The following is a 19,449-nucleotide window of genomic DNA, read 5'->3' as shown; positions in this document are numbered from 1 at the left end:
CAGTGGGGAAAATAAAAGTAAAAAACTCTTCAGGCCCATTTGGGGTGGAAAGGAGGAGGTCAGACCATCTTGACTCAACGTGTGTTTGACAGTGGCTGGTTTTGTTCCCCATTTGGTGCATTTTAACACAAAAACTGTGAGTGCTACCTGACTTTGCAAGCTGTGTTCTCATGCAGTGAGGCACAGGACAAGACAAGATTGATTCCATCACTGTGATGGTTGCTTGAATCCTGCTGCAAGAGGAACCATCAGGGAACCCTCTCCAGCAGGGTCTGTCCCTGCCTGTGACATTCCTGCTCAATTCCACATCTCCTCTCCCTGCTCTTCACCTTCCCTGGCTGCCTGGGCTGCCCTTGGGGTGACCCCACCTGGCCCTGTCTGATCTTACTGAGGGAGCACCAATGATTCATTAAAAATATGGATATTGATCTAGTACTGATATCCAACTGTGAGGGACAAAAACTCTCTAGCAGTTTAGAGTTAGAAAGTGTGGGATAACTCCCAAATACACACCACAATTTACAGGGGATCACAGAGTCCTTTTATCTATACAAGCATTGAATACCCAAAATACAAATGCAAATTCATCACTTTGGTACATCCCAGTCCCCACTTCCAATGGTAATTAGTTCAGAAGCCATTAAGCATGCACAGTTTGTTCCTTGAAATGGGTCAGTGGTCCCTTGCATGGGTAGGGGTCCCAACATGAGGAAGTAAATGAAGTCTTCCTCGTTCTGACCTTTCCACCTTTTCAATGCAAATATGACAAATGAACCCTTGGTAGAACTCCTATTCCCCATCTTCAATTGGTTCCAGAACAGAGGAGGCCACAATTGTCTTATGTTCCTAAAAGCTAATTATCAGTTTCTATATTCTTCATTATAAACCCAGCTAAGCAAACATTGTGCTGACAAGCAATCAATTATTAGTTAACTACTAATTCTTAACTTCATCAAGGCCTACCCATTTATTTTGATAAACTCTAATAAAGCTTATCTCTAACTAAAACCTCAGCTCATCTAAAGTCCCTAAATTCCTTAAGGTTTATGTCTCACCAAACTGAGCAGGACCCCAGAAACGAGACCATTCTGGCCACATTTTTGAGGACGCTCAGGAACACATCTGTGTCTCTATAGGTTCAAAACACACTTCTAGGCATTCCTGTTTGAAATAAATCCCACACTGGTGACCCAGACCTGGTCAGAGAGCTCTGAGCCTCCAGCAGCTCCCCAGACTGGCCATTCTCAACTTGTCTGGTCAACTTTGGTTCACCAGGCTGGGGGGGAACCAGCTGAGGGCACCAGATCCCTGCACTGGCTCTGCCCCAGACTGGCCATTCTCAACTTCTGTGGTCAATTTTGGTTCACCAGGCCGGGGGGGGAACCAGCTGAGGGCACCAGATCCCTGCCTTGGCTCTGCCCAGCACCACCCTCGAGCCTGCCTGGGGGAGGATGGGGGAAAATGGGGTGAGCTGCTCACAGGTGTCACCAGGCCCTGTGACTTGGGGTCAGCCTGCCCGAGGGGACTGAAAGGATCCAGCAGCCTGGAGGGGCATCTGCCACTCCCGGGGGGACCCCTCAGGCCGGAGGGGGACCCATCAATCCTGAGGGGACATCCATCAGCCCCGAGGGGACCTGCCGGCCCCAAGGGCACTGAAAGGGGGACTGAAAGGATCCATCAGCATCGGCATCTGCTGGCCCCAAGGGCATCCATCAGCCCCAAGGAGGATCTGCCACTCCTGAGGGGACCCGCCAGCCCCGAGGGGGATCCACCAGCCCTGAGGGACCCGCCGGCCCCGAGGGGTGTTTGCCAGCCCCGAGGGGGATCCACCAGCCCTGAGGGGACCCGCCGGTCCCGAGCGGGGTCTGCCAGCCCCGAGGGGCATCTGCTGGCCCCAAAGGCATCCATCAGCCCCGAGGAGAACCTGCCATTCCCGAGGGGACCCCCAGCCCCTCCTGATGGAGGGGGATCCATCAGCCCCGAGGGGACCTGTCGGTACCGAAAGGATCCATCAGCCCCGAGGGGACCTGTCCGTACCGAAAGGATCCATCAGCCCTGAGGGGACCTGTCGGTACCGAAAGGATCCATTAGCCCCGAGGGGCATCTGCTGGCCCAAGGGCATCCATCAGCCCCAAGGAGGACCTGCCACTCCCGAGGGGACCCGCCGGCCCGGAGGGGGATCCATCAGCCCCGAGGGGACCCGCCGGTCCCGAGAGGGGTCTGGCAGCCCCGGGGGGACCCGCGGGTGCCGAGGGGCGGTCCGGGGGCGGGCGGGGGCGGTGCGGGCCCGGCCCCCAGCCCGTGCGGGGAGGGCGCGGCGGAGCGGCGGGCGCCGAGCTTTAAATGAACATTAATATCGCTCGGGGAGGGCAGCGCCGGTGGCTCGGGACGGGCGGCGGCGGCGGCAGCGGCACCTCCAGCTCCTCTTCCTCCTCCTGCTCCTCCTCCTCCTCGGCCTCGGCGGCAGGTAGGCTGTGCGCTGTGACCGCGGGGTTCAACCCGAGCCCGAGCCCGAGCCCCGCGGGGGAAACGCGCCCGGGATGCTGGGATGCTGCGGGATGCTGCGGGATGCTGCGGGATGCTGCGGGATGCAGGGATGCTGTGGGATGCAGGGATGCTGTGGGATGCGGGGATGCTGTGGGATGCTGTGGGATGCGGGGATGCTGCCGGGGCGCAGAGGGGGACGCGGCAGCCCCCAGGGGATGGAGGCTGAGCCGGCGTCTCCTCGCAGGGCGGCGGAGCCCCGCGGGGAGCGGCGATGGCCGGGAGCTGCCGCCTGTTGCCGGCTGCCGGAGCTCGGGGAGGCTCCGAGCCGGCGCTCCGGGGCTCCCCGAGCCGTGCCGGGCTCCGCGGAGCCTCCGCCGCTCCCTGCGCGCTCCGTGCGGGCTCCGGGGCTCCGCGGGCGCTCCCGGCACCGCGGGCATCTCGGAGCTGTGGAAAGCAGGAGCGGCCTCGCCCCGATAATAAAAGTTCTTTGCAGCAGGCGGAGTGGCTGATTTTCTTTCGTTTGCTCCCCAAACGCGTGGCGATGCTCCGCTCGCCCGTGGCGGAGCGCGGCTGCGGGAGCGCCAAGTGTCAGCCCAGCGCTCCGTCTCTGGCTTCTTGGGAATGGATTTAAAGCTTTAGTTTGAATTTCAATGCGTCGGAGAGCTTCGCTCGGTTGCTTTAGAACTCGTTTAAAACTGTATTTTCAACGGAGACGAGTGAACTTTAAAGAAAATCAGGTCAGCCATAGATTCCGGGCATCAAACCCTTTCAGGTCCCAGAAATAGCCACAGAAGTAGCGTGACCAATTCTTTTTTCATGCACAAAGCTTTTTCCTTTTTATTTTGGTTGGAATTTCTGACGGATACCGGAGCTCATCAACTGGATCTTTTCAGCTTACTTTAATGAAATAAGCATGCTTTCCAAGCTTGCATTTTGATGCAATTATATTAGTCTCCCTTGACTATGCAAGGTTTGAGTTTCTGATAGAGCTTGTAGTTTCCTAAAATAACAATAATCTGTTTAGCAGAAGGTTTTTCTTTGTGCATTTTTGGGGTTTAGATTTATGGGAAGGTGAGGAAGAAGACGACTGAGAGGGAACATGGATATGAGCTGTTATGGGGTAAAGAACACACTTGGATATAAATGGAAAAGGTTCAGAGGGGACGTTTTATTTCAAATATTCTGCACTTGAAACAAGGCTGTTCGTAAGTTTTTGCATCTCTTATAAAGTCTCGAAACCAGCATTGACAAATATTTATCTTGCAGTAAGTGGGTCAGATGATAACATCTTCCACTGGATCTCTTACTTCTGTATTGGACAGCTTTGGTTGCTAAGTAGCTCTGAATTGCTAATCCCAAAGTCAATGATGTCATAATGACATCATCACATCCTTTCACCTGATTGAGTCTCAGAAGAGAACAGTAATGAGATTTGATATACATGTCCCATCTCTTTAATATTCTTCCTCTGCTTCAGGGGATTTCCTGACCTGCCTGGCAAATTCCAATGAATCACACTGAGCTCTAGTAAAAAGACGTTTCTTTTGGAGACGAGGTGGAACATTAAAGGGACAGTGGCTGCTCCTGCTCCTTTCAAAAGCTGAGGAACTTGGCAGCTTGTGTTGCAAATGTGGAGTTCTGGATATGGAGGGTAGTGATTTAAAACTCGGGGTTACTAAATTTGCGTGCAGGTGTGAAAGTGGCTCGGGTTTCAAAGAGGATCAAGTCACTTAATGTGTGTGAGGCGGAGTGCTCTAGGTGCTGCAGGGGGCACAGAGAAAACAGGAGCTGTTTCAGCTGCCAAAATAAATTGCAATTCTAATGGTAAATGCACGAAATCTGTCAGGAATTGCCATGTTAAGAATGGTACTGAACGGTTCTGAAGACAGCTCAGAATTTATTTCTCTTTCTAATTAGGCAGCATAATTGGTAAGTTTGAAGGATTTTAACAGCAACACTGCCATCACAGGGAACTCCTTGTAAGAGAGTTTTAAATCTTTAAAGTGTATGGAACGTGTGCAGAATTGATGGGCTTGGTTCCTTCTGAGGTTAAAGGCACAACTGGTGTCATTTGCTGATGATCAGCAGGGTCTGCTGGTTGTCACAGCTGGTTTGCATGGTGTGTGTCCACATGAGCACGGTCTGCGTGAATTTTAGGTGTTTTCCTCCTCCACAGCTTTGTGATCATGAATTTCTCCACAGACAGCGAGTTTGAAAGAGTCCAGACAGGGCAGTGGATATGTCAGGTGTGCAAACCTTCCTTGGAGAAAAGGGAGAAAGGAAAGCAATTTCCATTTGTTTTGTGGAACATGGGGTTGTGTTTGGTAAAGTGAAAAGCTGAGCCCCTCTCAGAACATTCAGAGGCTGCACAGCCCAGCCTCACTTGATTGATAAATACCGTGGGCTGCTAAAACCTATTTCAGAAGTAAACAATGATTTGTTGGCGTGGATGAGTTGGTGTTAATGTATTTACTGAAGGCACTGATTTCTGATTTCATCCCTGCTCCAGAGCTGCAGTGTTGGTGGCACTGTTAAGTCTAACAGAGTAGTAATTGAACATGAGGAGTGGGAAGGCAGTGGGGGAAGATGTTTTTGGCTGTGTGTTTGAATCTATTCACCCTGTAAGTGCAATCCAAGCTCCAGATGCAAAAGGGAAATTTCTAAATAATCTGCAAGAGTTCTGCACTCCTCGTACTACACGCAGTGACAAATTTCCACAAGCTTTAGATTCTTTCTGGGATGACTCAACTACGAACAAGTGATTTGGAAAAACAATATTATCTCTGAAGAGAATCCTTGGTGACAATTTCTTTTCAAGTTATCTTAGGATTTTCTACTTACCATGATCTCTTCTAACTCATGCCTGCCTTGAACGTTGGAGACGAGAAATGAGTTTGGACTTGGGGATAAATCTGTGCCTTGCAAGTGCACGTTGGAGGGTCAGCTGTGACATTTGCATGGTTGTGCTTTGGATGTGCTGCCACATTTGGTTACATAAAGCAGAGCTCCCCAGAGCTGGCAGGGCAGGGGTGATGCTGCTGCAGCATCCCTGAGCTCTCTGAGCAGGTGACAGAGGGGGACAGAGCTCACACACACACTCAGCTCCTGCAGAGCTCAGAGCAGGCAGCTGAGTCTCTGCTTGTGCCAGTAGCAATGAGAAATTAAACCTTTAGGTTTTTAGACCACAATCAATGTGCTTCAGACCCCAGCTGAGCTGTTTTGTCCCCCTGGTTCCAGCCCTGTGGCTGGCAGGGTGAGGAGAGCCAGCGTTTCAGCCCCAACTTCTGCTCCCGTCCTCAGCTCTGTGTGGGGATGGAACCAGGCACCAGCTGGGTCACTGGATTCACTTTTCTGCTTTTTAAATGTAGATCTTTAAGGGGAAAATAATATCAATAACAGCTTCACCTGTGTGAGCCTTTTATAAGGGCAAGGCTGGCAGCTGGATATTTGAGATGTGTAGTGTGACAAGTGAATTAATCTACAGCTGGATATTTATTGATGCAGAAAAGTGACAGAACGTGGGCAGGATTTGTCCCTTATAAACTAGGAAGTAAAATAATTAATAATCCCAGGAATCTACAGCAATCCCAATGACCTGCAACAATCTCAGTGATCTGCAGTAATCCCATTCCAATGATCTGCTGCAATCCCATCCCAGTGATCTGCAGCAATCCCAATGAAATAAAGCACCCCCTAAAATGAATAAAATCACCCCAGATATCGTAGCTAACATTATCCAGTAGCTATGAAAATTCTATTTAAGACTTCAATTAGGCAAACTGAGGTATTAAATTTTCCAAAATTTATTTTCCACTCAGAGATGGTTTTGAAAGGTTTTGTTGTCCAAAATAGAAGTTCTTTTAAAATGATTCCTACAGTGAATTGTTAAGATGGAAAATTTTTATTTTTTTCCAGTTTTGATCTTTATCTACAAATTATGTTTTGGAAGGAAAGTGGTGCTGAGAGCAAACTCAGTGCTGATTTCAGTCTGAAGTGCTTAGAGTAACCCTTGTGTAAATGGAATCTTTTCTGTGAAAAATGACAATTATTTGAATGTTTCACTAGAATGATGTGGCAATGAAAAACATTCAGTGAGAAATCAGTACTTTTTATACCAGTTGTAATCAGGAGTTTATCAAGTGATGCCTACACAGCTGAGGTTCATTCTGTAGCGTTACAAAATTGTGTAACAAGACTAAAATCTAGGATGGAAGGAAAAGCCATGTTAGTGGTGCATAAATACATCACAAAATTTTCTTTTGAAAAATAGATGCTTTCATTTACCAGTGAATGTATTCCTTTTAATACAAACTACAAATTCTTAAGGAAATCATCCCTGGCTGAGCCTGAACTCTGCTTGTGCAAGGAATTCTGATTCTTTCCCCCCTGTCTTTCTGAAATAAAGCAGACAAAACTCAAACTGCAAACTCTTTTCCCAGAGAGGTTTGCTCATCACTCCACAGCAGTGGGTGAAAAGTTTATGGAAACATTTCTCATCTGAAACGTGATTTCTGTGATGCTCTGGAAGGCAAAGGGTACCACCAATAATCCAATTAGTGTTGAGTTTGTGAGGTCCCCAGGACGAGGGGAGAGATGAGGAATCTGTCTCCCTGTTCTTAGAAGGTTTATATTATATTATATTATATTATATCATATCATATCATATCTTATATCTTATTATATTAATGCTATACTAAAACTATACTAAAGAAAGAGAAGGATACATCAGAAGGTTTGACAAGAATGAATAATAAAAACTCGTGACTGACTCCTCAGAGTCTGACACAGCCAGGCTGTGATTGGCCATTAATTAAAAACAATTCACATGGAACCAATCAAACATTCCCCTGTTGGTGAACAATGTCCAAGCCACATTCCAGAGCAGCAAACACAGGAGAAACAAATCAGATAATTGTTGTTTTCATTCTTCTCTGAGCCTTCTCAGCTTCTCAGGAGAAGAAATCCTGGCAAAGGGAATTTTCAGAAAATATGACAGTGACAAATTAGTTACTCTGAATTCTGTGATAAAGCCCAGGGAACCACTTTGCTGTTGGTTGCTTTGGTCTGGGTTTTTTTTCCTGGCTGGAAAGCAGTGGAGGCTCATCTGGAGACTCATTTTTTTCCTGGGTGAGCGGAGACTCATCTAACAACTGCCCAAAGGGAAAATCCTCATTTCTGCCAAGGTGATATTGCTGTGTAACACCTCCCTTCGTTCCAGCCCTCTGCCTGCCCAAGGCCAGTCTGCCCAGAGGAGCTGGGATGGAAGGAGGCAGCTGGTTACAAACGAGGATCCCAGGAATGAAACACAGCCACAACCACAACAGGGCACTGTTTGGTGCTCTTCTCCTCCTTGGCTGCTTGGAAAGGCCAAGGAAAGCCTAAGGAGAGGCTCAGGCTCTCACAGCAGCACCAATCCCCATCATTGCACTGCTGCTGCCCAGCCTCGGCGCTGGAAATTTTGCATTCTGCATCTTTGTTGCCTTCTGTAAATGTTACAAATAGCAGGAAGGGATGGATAAAACGACACAGATGCTTTAATTATGATTTGATTACAGAGCAAGCAGAGGAGTCTATTCTGAGGAATATGCAATTAGAGAAAATTCTGAGGACTATCTAACCTTCCGAAATTAAAATTAACTGGGATTATTTGAACGGCGTTTGAACATCTCTGAAAAAAGAGATCATTCCTCAAGGATCCTGCTGCTCTTGTCTGCTGGATCCTCTCTGCCTTAGCAGATGGGCTTCAGGGTAAAACAATGTCATCTTCCTCAGCTGCATGTGCTGCTGCCTTCACCTCCCAATCCCATTTTATTCCCATTTTAGCATCCCTTGCTGGTCACTTAAAGAAGGGTGACACAGAGCCTGGAAGGAAACAGCCACCCCTGGGTTGGAGCACACAAAAAGGGAGAGCAGTTTGAGCATTCCTGGGTCACCAACAGAGTTTCTCCATCCTATGAGCAGGAAAAATGGAGCCGTGCACGTTCCAAAGGGAAAGTGTGGATGGAAAATTCCATGCCTTTTCCTCTGGCAAATTATTGAATGGAAGGAAGCTATATGATTAAATATGTTAAGCTTCTCTGTGGGCTTAAATGGTACAAATGGGCTGGATTTAATTCCATTGATTTCACTGGCTGTCGAACACAAGCAGAATTCCAAATCCATGCCAGGGCTGAGGAGCAGCAGAGTGAAACCCCTGGAATCTCAGGGCAGCTCCATCCTGCGTGGGGATCTGGGCTCTCTCTGCTGCCCTGAGCTGGGCTCAGCCAGCTGCACAGGGCAGGGCAGGCAGGGGGTCAGCCTGGGCTGGGGGCACCAGGCTCTGGGGCTGGGCCCTGCACCCAGACACTGCTGGGATCTTCAGCTTGTCAGAGTGACCCCAAGAAAAGTTAGAAATTCTCTTTCCCCAGCCTGAGCACTTGAAGGATGAGTTAGAGCTCTTCAGTTCTTGGTCTCAAGGTTGTTTATTGTTTCTTATCTATAAAATTCTTTCTCCTGCCCTGCTGAGGTCCATCCAGCAGGACAGTCCCAGGCACTCTGCCTGCCCCCAGGGTGCTGTTATGTCTTTATACTAAAAACTACCTGTACAATGTTTACAGTTACTTCCCAATACCTGTCACCTATGTTAGACAGTGAGCTTCTCCTCTAAACCAATCTGTGAGTGCCACCATCACAGCAGGAGATGGAGGCCAAGAAGGAGAAAGGCTGGACACACCCAGATCCCTCCATCTTGTCCCCTGAACCCCCATTCCAGAAACCCCAAAATCTACATTTCCACCCTGTGATAAATTCACTATTATTCTACCTAATCTGTTGTGGCTTGCTGATCTTCATCTAAGGTTGGTAATTTGCTCCATGGGTCAAGATCAAACCCACAGGTGCTTTGGGCTCTGTGCCAGGGTCTCTGAGCCCCTGGCAGGGTCCTGGCCATCCTGGACAGCCAGAGGGATGCCCTGGGGTCCCACAAGACACGACCCCTGCCAGCAGCTCAGACCTCTCATGTTGCTCTTGCTTCCCCTCAGTGCTTGGCACATTCACGAGCCAGTGGTAAAAGGGCTTTTTTTGGGTCTTCTTTTCAGTGTTTATTGTTTCTGTTTGAAATCGTGTGCAGAGCGCGATGTCAGCTCTCCAGCCTGGGGGAGCAGGGCCTGCCTGGCCCCTCCTGGACTCTGCTTGGGCTGGAATGCTTGTTGTGAGGCTGGGCAGGAGGTGAGGGTGGCCCCCACCTCAGCAGCCCTGTTGCTGCACTGTTTGAACCCAAGAGAAAGCAGGAAACGGGGCTTTGGTGCTGCCTGGGGAGGGATGGGTGCTGAGAGGGGCACAGCTGCTTCCCTCCATCCCCAACGGGCATGGCTGACCTTGGCTTTGACCTTGCTCACCTCCAGAAGAGCCCAGAGCTGCCCTGGCAGGGAATGTGGCTGTCAGAGATGCTGCTCAGGACACTCAGAGAATCCCTGCTCCTCCCAATAGGTGCTGAGCACATTTAAGCTCAGCTTAATGCAGCAGCTTGTCTGTCTCCTCTGTCACTTGTAAGGACATTTTCTGGCATAGTGCCTTATTTATTTATTTCAACATTTCTTTTTAGGAGCCTTCAAATCCTCCAACTTCAAAGCATTTGTGTGTGTTCCTACTGACCCATGTGTATTTCCCAGGGATAAACCCCAGGCTGGCAACTTAGGGATGATTTTTCAAGGGTCTCTTTAATAAATGAGGTTATTTATTTTCTGCCTGAAATTCCCTGGTTGGTGACTAAGAGGAACTTTGTATTAAGCTGTGCAGAGCATAATGAGGTTGCTGTAATGCTTTGATGTGGAAATGCTTAAATGCCCAAAAAAAAAAAAAAAAAAAAGGAATGGTGTTATAGATGGAGCTTGCTTAAGGTATCTAGGGACAGTTTATATCAAGCAAATATAGATTATACTATAAAGATTATAGATTTTGATAATAGCCCTTTAAAACTCTAATAGCAGACATCATAAAAAGGTCAAAATCAAATTATTTTCCTGGACCATGCTGCTGGTGCTTACAAGCTGAGCCCTTTTTCAAAATAAAGACCTGTGTGATATCAATTATAGAGGCACTAATGTTACAATAGATGTGCAGGGAGATTTGATTTCCTAACACCTATTACAAAGCTGCTCCTGGTGAGGAACCTGCCAGGGCAGGCTGTTCAGTGTGTGGCAATGAAAGGCTGAAGTGGATTTGCAGCACGTGAGTCTCGCCTAATGAAGGTGGTTACATAAGAGTCCCTTCCCCTCAGCTGCTGGAGCTCTATTTCCCATGCCACTTCTTGCTTTCCATAGATTAGAAAAACCAGACTTTGCTGCATTTTCTTCTTTTCTTCTCGTGTCTGTTCTTGAGGCTGATTAGCACAAAGTAGCTCTGAGCCGTGGCTTGGGCACCAGAGATTCTGAGAGCCTCAAACCGCCCAAATAATGGAGCAGGATGAAGGATGCTGGTTGCCATGGGAACAGTGCATGTGCCACACAAGATAATGGGAGTGCTGTGGTGCAGGGATCTGTGCTGAATATTGATTTGAGCTCCCCTGCATTCCTTGGGAGCGCTGGGCTTTGCTGGGGGTTGCACCTGGTGAGGCAGAGCTGCTCATCAGCTGGGCTGGGGCCAGGGAGAGTTTCCTCCTGTGAGCAGAGCTGGCTTTTCCATGGCATGGGAGAAGGAAGAGCAGGAATTCCTGGGCAGAATTATCAGGGTCACAGCCTTTCCTTGTGGAGCTCCAGGCTGTTGAGCTGGAGTTAATGAAGAGTTGGATCTGAGGTGCTCCAGGGCAGTGCCCTGAATGAAAGGGACAATAAAACACCCCTGAAGCTGAACTTTCACCTGTGTAATGTTTCTTGTGGTGGTTTTCACCTGGACACCTGCACAGTTCCCCTCTGCATCCATTCATGGTAGCACTGAAAAGTTCATTTTTGTCCCAGCTTGTCAAGGACGAGTCTAATTAGTGACAGAGCTGTGCAAAATTGGGGGATTAAGAAACATCAACTCATTGGCAGCCAAACATCATTATTATTATTGTTGTTGTTGTTGTTGTTGTTGTTGTTACTGTTATTGTTGTTACTATGGCAGTATTGGCCATTTCCCCAAGCTGGAGCAAGGTAAAAAATGAAGGGTTTAACTTGGGGGAAAGTAAAACATGAAGGTTTTCATTTGGGAGAAGGTAAAACATGAAGGTTTCTATTTGGGGGAAAGTAAAACATAAAGTTTTTTATCTGGGAGAAGGTATAAAATATGAAAGTTTTAACTTGGGGGAAAGTAAAACATGAAGATTTTCATTTGGGGCAAGGTAAAACACGAAGGTTTTCATTTGGGGCAAGGTAAAACATGAAGATTTTCATTTGGGGCAAGGTAAAACACGAAGGTTTTCATTTGGGGCAAGGTAAAACACGAAGGTTTTCATTTGGGAGAAGGTAAAACATGAAGGTTTTCATTTGGAAGAAACTGAAGCATGAAGGTTTCTATTTAGGGGAAAGTAAAACATAAAGTTTTTTATTTGGGGGAAGGTAAAAAATGAAGGTTTTAACTTGGGGGAAAGTAAAACATGAAGGTTTTTATTTGGGGCAAGGTAAGACATGGAAGTTTTAACTTGGGGCAAGGTAAAACATAAAGTTTTTTATTTGGGGGAAGGTAAAACATGAAGGTTTTAACTTGGAGGAATTCTCTGGGAGCAGGACCACACTTGGTCCTGTTTTTTAGGTGAGGTTGGGATTCTTGCATAAAAATGCATGAAGCAGGACTGGGTCTGCTGTAATTTTGCAGCCTGAAGTTCTGGCTCCTGAAACGACAAAGAAACTCTAATTATTGCTCCTCTAGCCCAGCACCTCAGTACCAAAAACCAGCAAAACTTCCTCAGTGCTTTCTCTGCTTGGCAAGAGGCAGCTGGGGCCACTGTTGCACGGGAGGATTGTGCAGATGAGGTAAAGCAAATTAAATTCCTGTCCTTCTCATGTTTCCCACTCCAGGAAGGGTGATGCCACAAACTCTTGCTTACTTTCAGCAGGATTGCTGGCAATTGGCCACCTGTTAGAGAAAATGTGTAATTATGGAGCTTAGCAGGTTTTGGGAAATGATCTGAATTCTTTTCTACCTGCCTTGTGCTCTTTGGACCTCCTGGTGTTGTCTGGATCAGCCTTAAAAGTACTGGACCTTTGGGAAATGTGAATTTCTGTGGCAGCTCTAATAAGATGCTTATCTTGAGGCAGAGATGGTGAACTTTAAAAATATCTGAGGTGTTATTTGTCAGAAATGTGTCTGGCAGGACAGATTTAGAAATTCTAGGCTGTTGTGCCCTCTGGGCACGATTTGCAGGTTTGTGTGACTTTGTTCTTCAGCACAGGTCATGTCCAATGTGGTGCTCAGAGAGCCATTCAGTTTATTCTCTCCTGCTGGGTTTGGCTTTGAATCCTGCCACCACATCCCAGCAGAGCTCCCAGTTTTATTGCCAATTCCAAAACCTGATTGTAAGGGATCAGCTCCTCTGGATTTCTGGGGCTTTTGTACAGCCAGAACAAACTGGGGTATCATTTAAGACATCTTTTGATAACCAGGACACCTGCTCTGTAATGTACCAAAAGTTATATATTAAAGCACCTAAACACACTAGAGGAATTTGGTATGTTTCATTAAAGCTATTAAGGATTTTTTGGGTTTTTTTGGTTTTTTTTTTTTTTTTTTTTTTTTTTTTTGTTAGTTGGGATTTTTGGGGTTTTTTTGGTAATCTTTTAATGTTTTCTGTGTTTATGTAATAATTTTGCAGGTGAAAAATCTTAGTCTTTTTTAGAAACAAAATCCATGTTGGATTTAGGGGGTGAACTAATTAATGAACTTGGACATTAGGGCATGGCTTTAGATATCAATAAGATTTCTGCCTGAGTGAAACCTCCCGTGCCCTGTGACCCATCCCTCCAGGTGCAGCTGCTGTGCACAGCAGGATTGGGATCTCTGCCAGCTGCCAGGGATCAGCTGGCCAGCTCTGCCTGTAAATGCACAGATCCACACCCCAGCACCATTTGTGTGTGTGTGAAAATGTGTGTTCTCCACGTTCCCCCCCTCTCCTGCCCTCCCCTGGCAGTGGTTAAGGTGATTTCTGGGCTTATGGAGCTCTTCAGCTCAGTTCCAAGTGAACAGCCTGAATGTCAGCTGGAGATTTTGCTCTGGCCTGTGCTGTGCACCCAGCTGGGAGTGGTTTGTCACCATAACGAGGTGACAAGGTCGTTCTGAGCCAACCTGCAGCAGTGGCACAGCCATTGAGTGTCACTCCTTTCCTCTTGGGCTGTCTGGGCAGTCCTGGGCGAGCAGCATCTCAAAGAAAGCTCAGCTTTAACTGTGGGTGCAAGCAGAAATGTCTACAACCACACACAGCAGCCTGGCTGTGTGCCTGTGGGGTTTTGTGAGGTTTTATGGGGTTTTAAGGGGTTGATGTCTGTCAACCTAATGCTCTGCACCCAGAAATTTCCCATACCAAAATGCTGCTACGTTTGATAAAACCAGAGGCTGTGTTTACACCGTGATTTTTCACCTGCCATTTTTCTGACAAGGTAGACTTTGAGGGGATAAATCCCAAAGCCACGTGAAAGGCAGGGAATCTGGTGCTGCTGTTCCATGGAAAACCACCCAAATGCTCCCCTGACCCCACCTGACCCCTCAGTGACCTCTCTTGGCCGAACTCCTCTGCCCTGAGAGCCACTGCTCATTGCTGGGGTTAGGAAAATGAACCCACAAACAGCAGAGGTTTATGTCCAAAAGGAGACAGAGGAGACCTTTCTGGCTTTATTCCAATAAAGGGAGGGGCCATGGGGCATCCCCTGGGGTCTCTCACATTTTTGGAGGACACAGCCTCCTTTTTATCCCAATTTCCCTTCTCTGTTTCCCCATTTCTGAGGTACCTGAGAGGTTCAGACTTCCCAAAACACCTGAAACCAGAGATTTCCCTCTAATGTATAGCCCTCCCTTTTAATTTTTAGTTCTTACAGAATTTTGGGATTTTTCTTCCCCATTGTTTCTTTCATCTCTTAATGTCTAATTTCATTTATCAGCAAACCTAAAGTTTATTTGTAAAGGCAAATATCTTTTTCCATTCATCAATCAGGGAATTGTTTCTTTTATCTCCCAATGCTGGTTTTATCTACCAGCAGACCCACAGCTGGTTTGGAAAGACAAATCCACTATTCCTCTCACTGGGGTGTGGTGCACAGCATTCTGTAATCCCCCCCCATTCACTGCACTAAAACTGGGATTATAAAGTAAATTACCTCCCTGTGGCTGGCCAAGTTTTTAGGAGAGCAGATGTGAGAAAAAATGTGGCTGCTGCCCCCTCCCCAAACCCACAAAAGCTCTGCCTGCTGGCTTGAGCACAAAATTGTCCCAATGATCAGCCTGTGGTGTTGAGAGGGGAATAAGAAGGAATATTTCTGGGGAAAACAGCAGGGAAGAGAGCCAAGTGTGTACCTTGGAAAGTGAAGGGGGATAGAATAGAAGAAAATAAAGATAGTGTGGAAAGTCATCTTACCCCTAAGGGGCTGCAGCTGGGCCAATTATCAAAGATTGGGACCAGGCCTGGCTTTACCAGGCCACAGCTGTGAGCAGTGAGGAGAAGATGCTATAAAAGGTGGGGTGGTGGTGAGAGGGGAAGTGGGGTCAGTGGCTGCTTTGTGAAGGAGAAAGAGTCAGTGCTGTGAGGAGCTGCCCACGAGAAACACCAAGCAGGGGTGAAACCTTTGTGATAAGGAGACAACAGCATGGAACCCCTGCAGTAAGATGGCAACAGGAAAGGGCACCTTCAGTCAGTTCTGGGATCACACCAGGCTGGGTGGGATGTGCATCTACCAGAGGATAGGGAGCTCTGCAGAGGCATCTGGACAGCTGGATCCATGGGCTGAGGCACAATGGGACCCTGTGCTGGGCTGTGCCCTTGAGTGACAATCACATCCAGTGCCACAGGCTCCATCCCAGAGCTGGATTTTGGATGGAAAAAGCAGTTTGTTGTGAGGGGGATAGAATATAAGAAAATAAAGATAGTGTAGAAAGTCATCTTACCCCTAAGGAGCTGCAGCTGGGCCAATTATCAAAGATCAGGAGCAGGCCTGGCTTTACCAGGCCCTAGCTGTGAGCAATGAGGAGAAGATGCTATAAAAGGTGGGGTGGTGTTGAGAGGGGAACTGGAGTCAGTTGGGTGTTTTGTGAAGAAGAAAGAGTCAGCGCTGTGAGGAGCTGCCCACGAGAAACACCAAGGAGATGAAACCTTTGTGATAAGGAGACAACAGCATGGAACCCCTGCAGTAAGATGGCAACAGGAAAGGCCTTGAATAAACCAACAGGAGTCTGCCCTGCTTGTGAATCTGGCCCTGGCACCCTGGTCCCTCCCCTGAGGAGCACAGGGAGGGTTTTGCTGGATCCCAAACTCCACCAAAGGGGGCTGGCTGTGGGTTATCACTCAGAATTCCCTTTGAAGTGCTCCCAGCAGCCTTCCAGAGGAGGCAGCTTTGCATGGAGGCGTGGTAGGATTGCATCTTCATGGATGGCTGTGCTTCCCAAACCCAGGCAGGGCTGTGGGGAAGATTCTTCCCCACTTTTGCGTTCAGCAACTCTGAGGATATCAATTTCCCCTGAGCACGAGGACGGCTCTGCTTTTACACAACAAGAGTTTCCAAGGAGGCACTGGAGTGACAAAAGCTGTTGCCAGGGGTCTCCAAGGCACTTGACAGGTTTATAGAGTGATGATCAACTGCTGGGGTAGTCCCAGTGGAAATTGGGTTTGATGGAAATAATAAAGAAGTGGAGGTGCTCAAGGACATCCATAGAAAGCAATTTGGAGAGGCCGTGGAACATTTGGATTTGTCTCAGTGTGATTCCTCCCACAGAAGGGAGCTGAGCTGTGACTGCTGGGATTTATTACAGCTTTATACCTTTGTCATATGGAAAATGAGCTGCAGCACGAGAGCCTGCTCCTGTCTTTATGCAGATTACATAAAAATAAATGGCTAACTGATGGAGGTAATATCTTGGGGAAGGTTCAAATGAGAATTCTCCAAGAATGTCTTTTATTTTACAGGAGCCTGTATATCTTCACAAAATGGTTTAGTAACAGACAAATATGCACCTGGAAAATGCTTAAATAGGCCTTTAAATATGTCCCAAAATTTCCTGGATAATTTTTTTAAGTCTATTTTAAATAAAACCGTGCACACTATTATGTTCAGCTCACATCTGTGCCAGCACTGACAGTGGTAGAAAGGCAACCCCATTTAGTTTCTTTTGTTCTTTATGTAAGAACTTGCTGCCTTGTCTTCTGAGCAACACAAAAGCTGTTTTATTTTAAGGAACACACACTTGCTGAGCAAACCCCTCAAGAGATTGCTTTGCCTGTCATGACACCACTACATTTTCATTTGGCCACTATTTTTGAAGTTGTAGAAAACCTCAACAGAATTGCATTGCAAGGACAGAGCTGCTTGTGTGGGGATTTGCTTCAAGAGCTTAAAAAAAGGATTGCTGAGAGGTGCCTGAGGCATGGCAGGTAAATATGTGAGTACCTGGTGGTTAAAATCCAGGTGTGTTGTGGCCACAGGTGAATTATTTTCATTTATAGATGTGCTGATGGTAGAGGTGAGATGGAGGGGCAGGGCAATAATCTGCCTTTTTACAGATGTTGCATGAAATTCTTTGTATTCTGACTCTCTCCAAAGCTTGTGTAGCTTAATTTTGGCCACAATTGAGCTCATGTCAAAATTAGCTGCTTCCTCCATCTGAAAACCACGCTGGTGAGGATAAACAGAGAGTAAAGCAAGCAGAATAAGAGTGGGCAGGTTTCTGAGCAGGTTTCTGGTCAGGTTTCTCCCTGGGGGTGACCAAGGTGTGCAGACTGAGGGAGAATTGCCCAGAGATGTGTCAGTAGCACTTCCCTCGGGGACAGAAGGCACAGGAATCATGAACTCTGCACAGGAATGGCCCCAGTGAGGGAGCTCAGAATTATCCTCCCTGGGAAGCAGATGGGAACCATCAAGGCCACCCTCCCTGCCTGCTCCCAGGAGGCTCTTGGCAGCAGCAGTGCAGAAATATTTGCTGCTGGCTCCTGGAGGAGCAGTTGCTCCCTCTTGCATCCTTTGGGATGAAAGAATGGCCAAGGAGCCAAAGCCTGGGCAATTTTGCCCCTCATGCACCATTTTATTCCACTTGGTCTGCTAATTTTGGGTAACAAGAAGTTCTGCTGCACTCAATTCATCCCTCCCCAGCACGTGCAGGGTTTGGGAGCTGGGTCCAAGAGAAGAGTTTGCAGCTCAAGAGTTGGAACAGCAGCACAGAACAACCTCAACTTGCAACACCTCAGTCTGCTCAATGCTTGCTTCTGGATTAGGAGCATAAACAAGCAAAAAAAAAACCAAAAAACTGTGCAGAATGCTTTAACCACCTGAAAAACCCCAACCAAGCCAGGCAAAGAGCAAAACCCCTAAGAATTGTTGTTTAGGAAGCAGCTCTGGGACAGGAGAGATTACTGTGCTCAGCACCTGGCCCCTGTGGCAGCCTGCCTCGTGTGTGAAAGAAATAGAAATGTCTGTCTGCAGCTCCTTCTGTTATCAGGGCTGCTGGAAGGGCATTTCCATGGGTGCCATCCATTCATGGGCTTGTGTTATCCCTGATTTTCTGGGATGGTTTCTGTGGGAAACCAGTCTGTGGATCTGCCACATCCCCTTGGCTTTCCTGCTGCCTTGGGCTGGTTAGGATCACAATGCTTTGCCTGTTTATTATTTTTGTGAAGGCATTTGCTGTGTTTGTGTATGAATTGGTGGCAAGGGGTTGTTCTAAGCTCTGTTCTGAGCTGGGATGTTTGTGGCACAGCAGTTTTTTCTCCTGCCTGCAAGATGGAGGCTTTGCACACAGCTGCTGGGGATGAGAGGAAGCTCTTGGAGTGGAATTTGGGCAGCTGGAAGAGAGAGAAAGGGGGTCTTTGCAGAAAGCCATAGCTCCACTGGCCTGGATACCCTTCCAGCAGTGGACAATGCAGTTCTGTGCTTTTAGATGGTGATGGGGAGCATAAAATGTGGACTGGGTGGCAGCTGGGCTGCTGTGACTTTTTGTGTGGGAAGGTCCTTATTTTTCCCCAGGAAGGCTGAATTGGTCATTGTTCTCTCTGGAGGATGGGAATCACAAAAGAATGTTGCTTCCATTTATTCTCCTTACAGTTTTAATTCAGTCCCAGCTACTTAATGTCACCACTGCTTCCACAAAATGCTTCCAGTTCTGGAACATTTAAATTAAATGTTATTAAATTATTGTTAAATAATTTATAATAAATAAGTTATAGTATAATATATTTATTAAGTATAATAAAGAAATAATATTTGTTTATTTAATTTTATTAAATTTATTTAATTAAATTAATTAAATTTAATTAATTAAGCATTAATTAAAATATTATTGAAATATATATATTGAAATTAAAATATATTGAAATTAAAATAACCTCCACCCAATTTAAACCAAGGCTCTGTATTTTGTTTGTGTAATGGTGGCATCTTCCTTAAAAGCAGAGTGAAGTCCCATCGCTGGAATCACTCTGAAATACCCAGAATGAGCTGTGTGTGAGGGTGCCTGAAGTGCCTTGCACATCAATGCCTCCAGCAGCAGCAGCAGCAGGGTTTGTTTGCAGGAGCTGTGCTTAGCAGGAGCAGCAGTTCTCTGTGTAGCAGTCAGGACTCACAGCTTTCCTGCAGCTCTGATACTCCAGCAACAAAGAGTTCCTTTGTTTACAGGAGAGGAGGGGGGGAAGGCACCCTCCAGGCTGTTGTTTCTGGCTCCTGACATGTGATAGAACACGAGCGTGCCTGGGCTTGTGGCATCTCGGATTGGCACCTTCCCAGCGAGGGGAGGTCTTCAGGGGGAGCTGGGAGCTGACACTTTGTCATCTCCTGTGATGAGCCCTGCAGAGAGCTGCTGAAAGCACCGGGGGATGTG

General features: G+C 47.2%; 1 protein-coding gene across 1 annotated transcript in view; it reads left to right on the top strand.

Annotated features, from left to right (window-relative positions):
* Nucleotides 1-2,299: 2,299 nt before the first annotated feature.
* Nucleotides 2,300-19,449, top strand: part of SLC6A1 (solute carrier family 6 member 1) — a 74,963-nt gene continuing 57,813 nt past the window's right edge. The window contains exon 1 of the mRNA XM_054640120.2: nt 2,300-2,467. The gene's annotated coding sequence lies outside the window, so the exon portion shown is untranslated. The remainder of the gene's footprint in view (nt 2,468-19,449) is intronic.

The sequence above is a fragment of the Agelaius phoeniceus genome, chromosome 11 (assembly GCF_051311805.1).
Source record: "Agelaius phoeniceus isolate bAgePho1 chromosome 11, bAgePho1.hap1, whole genome shotgun sequence".
Lineage (NCBI taxonomy): Eukaryota > Metazoa > Chordata > Aves > Passeriformes > Icteridae > Agelaius > Agelaius phoeniceus.
Note: the sequence above shows the minus strand (reverse complement) of the source record. Positions and strands in the feature narration are given on the sequence as shown.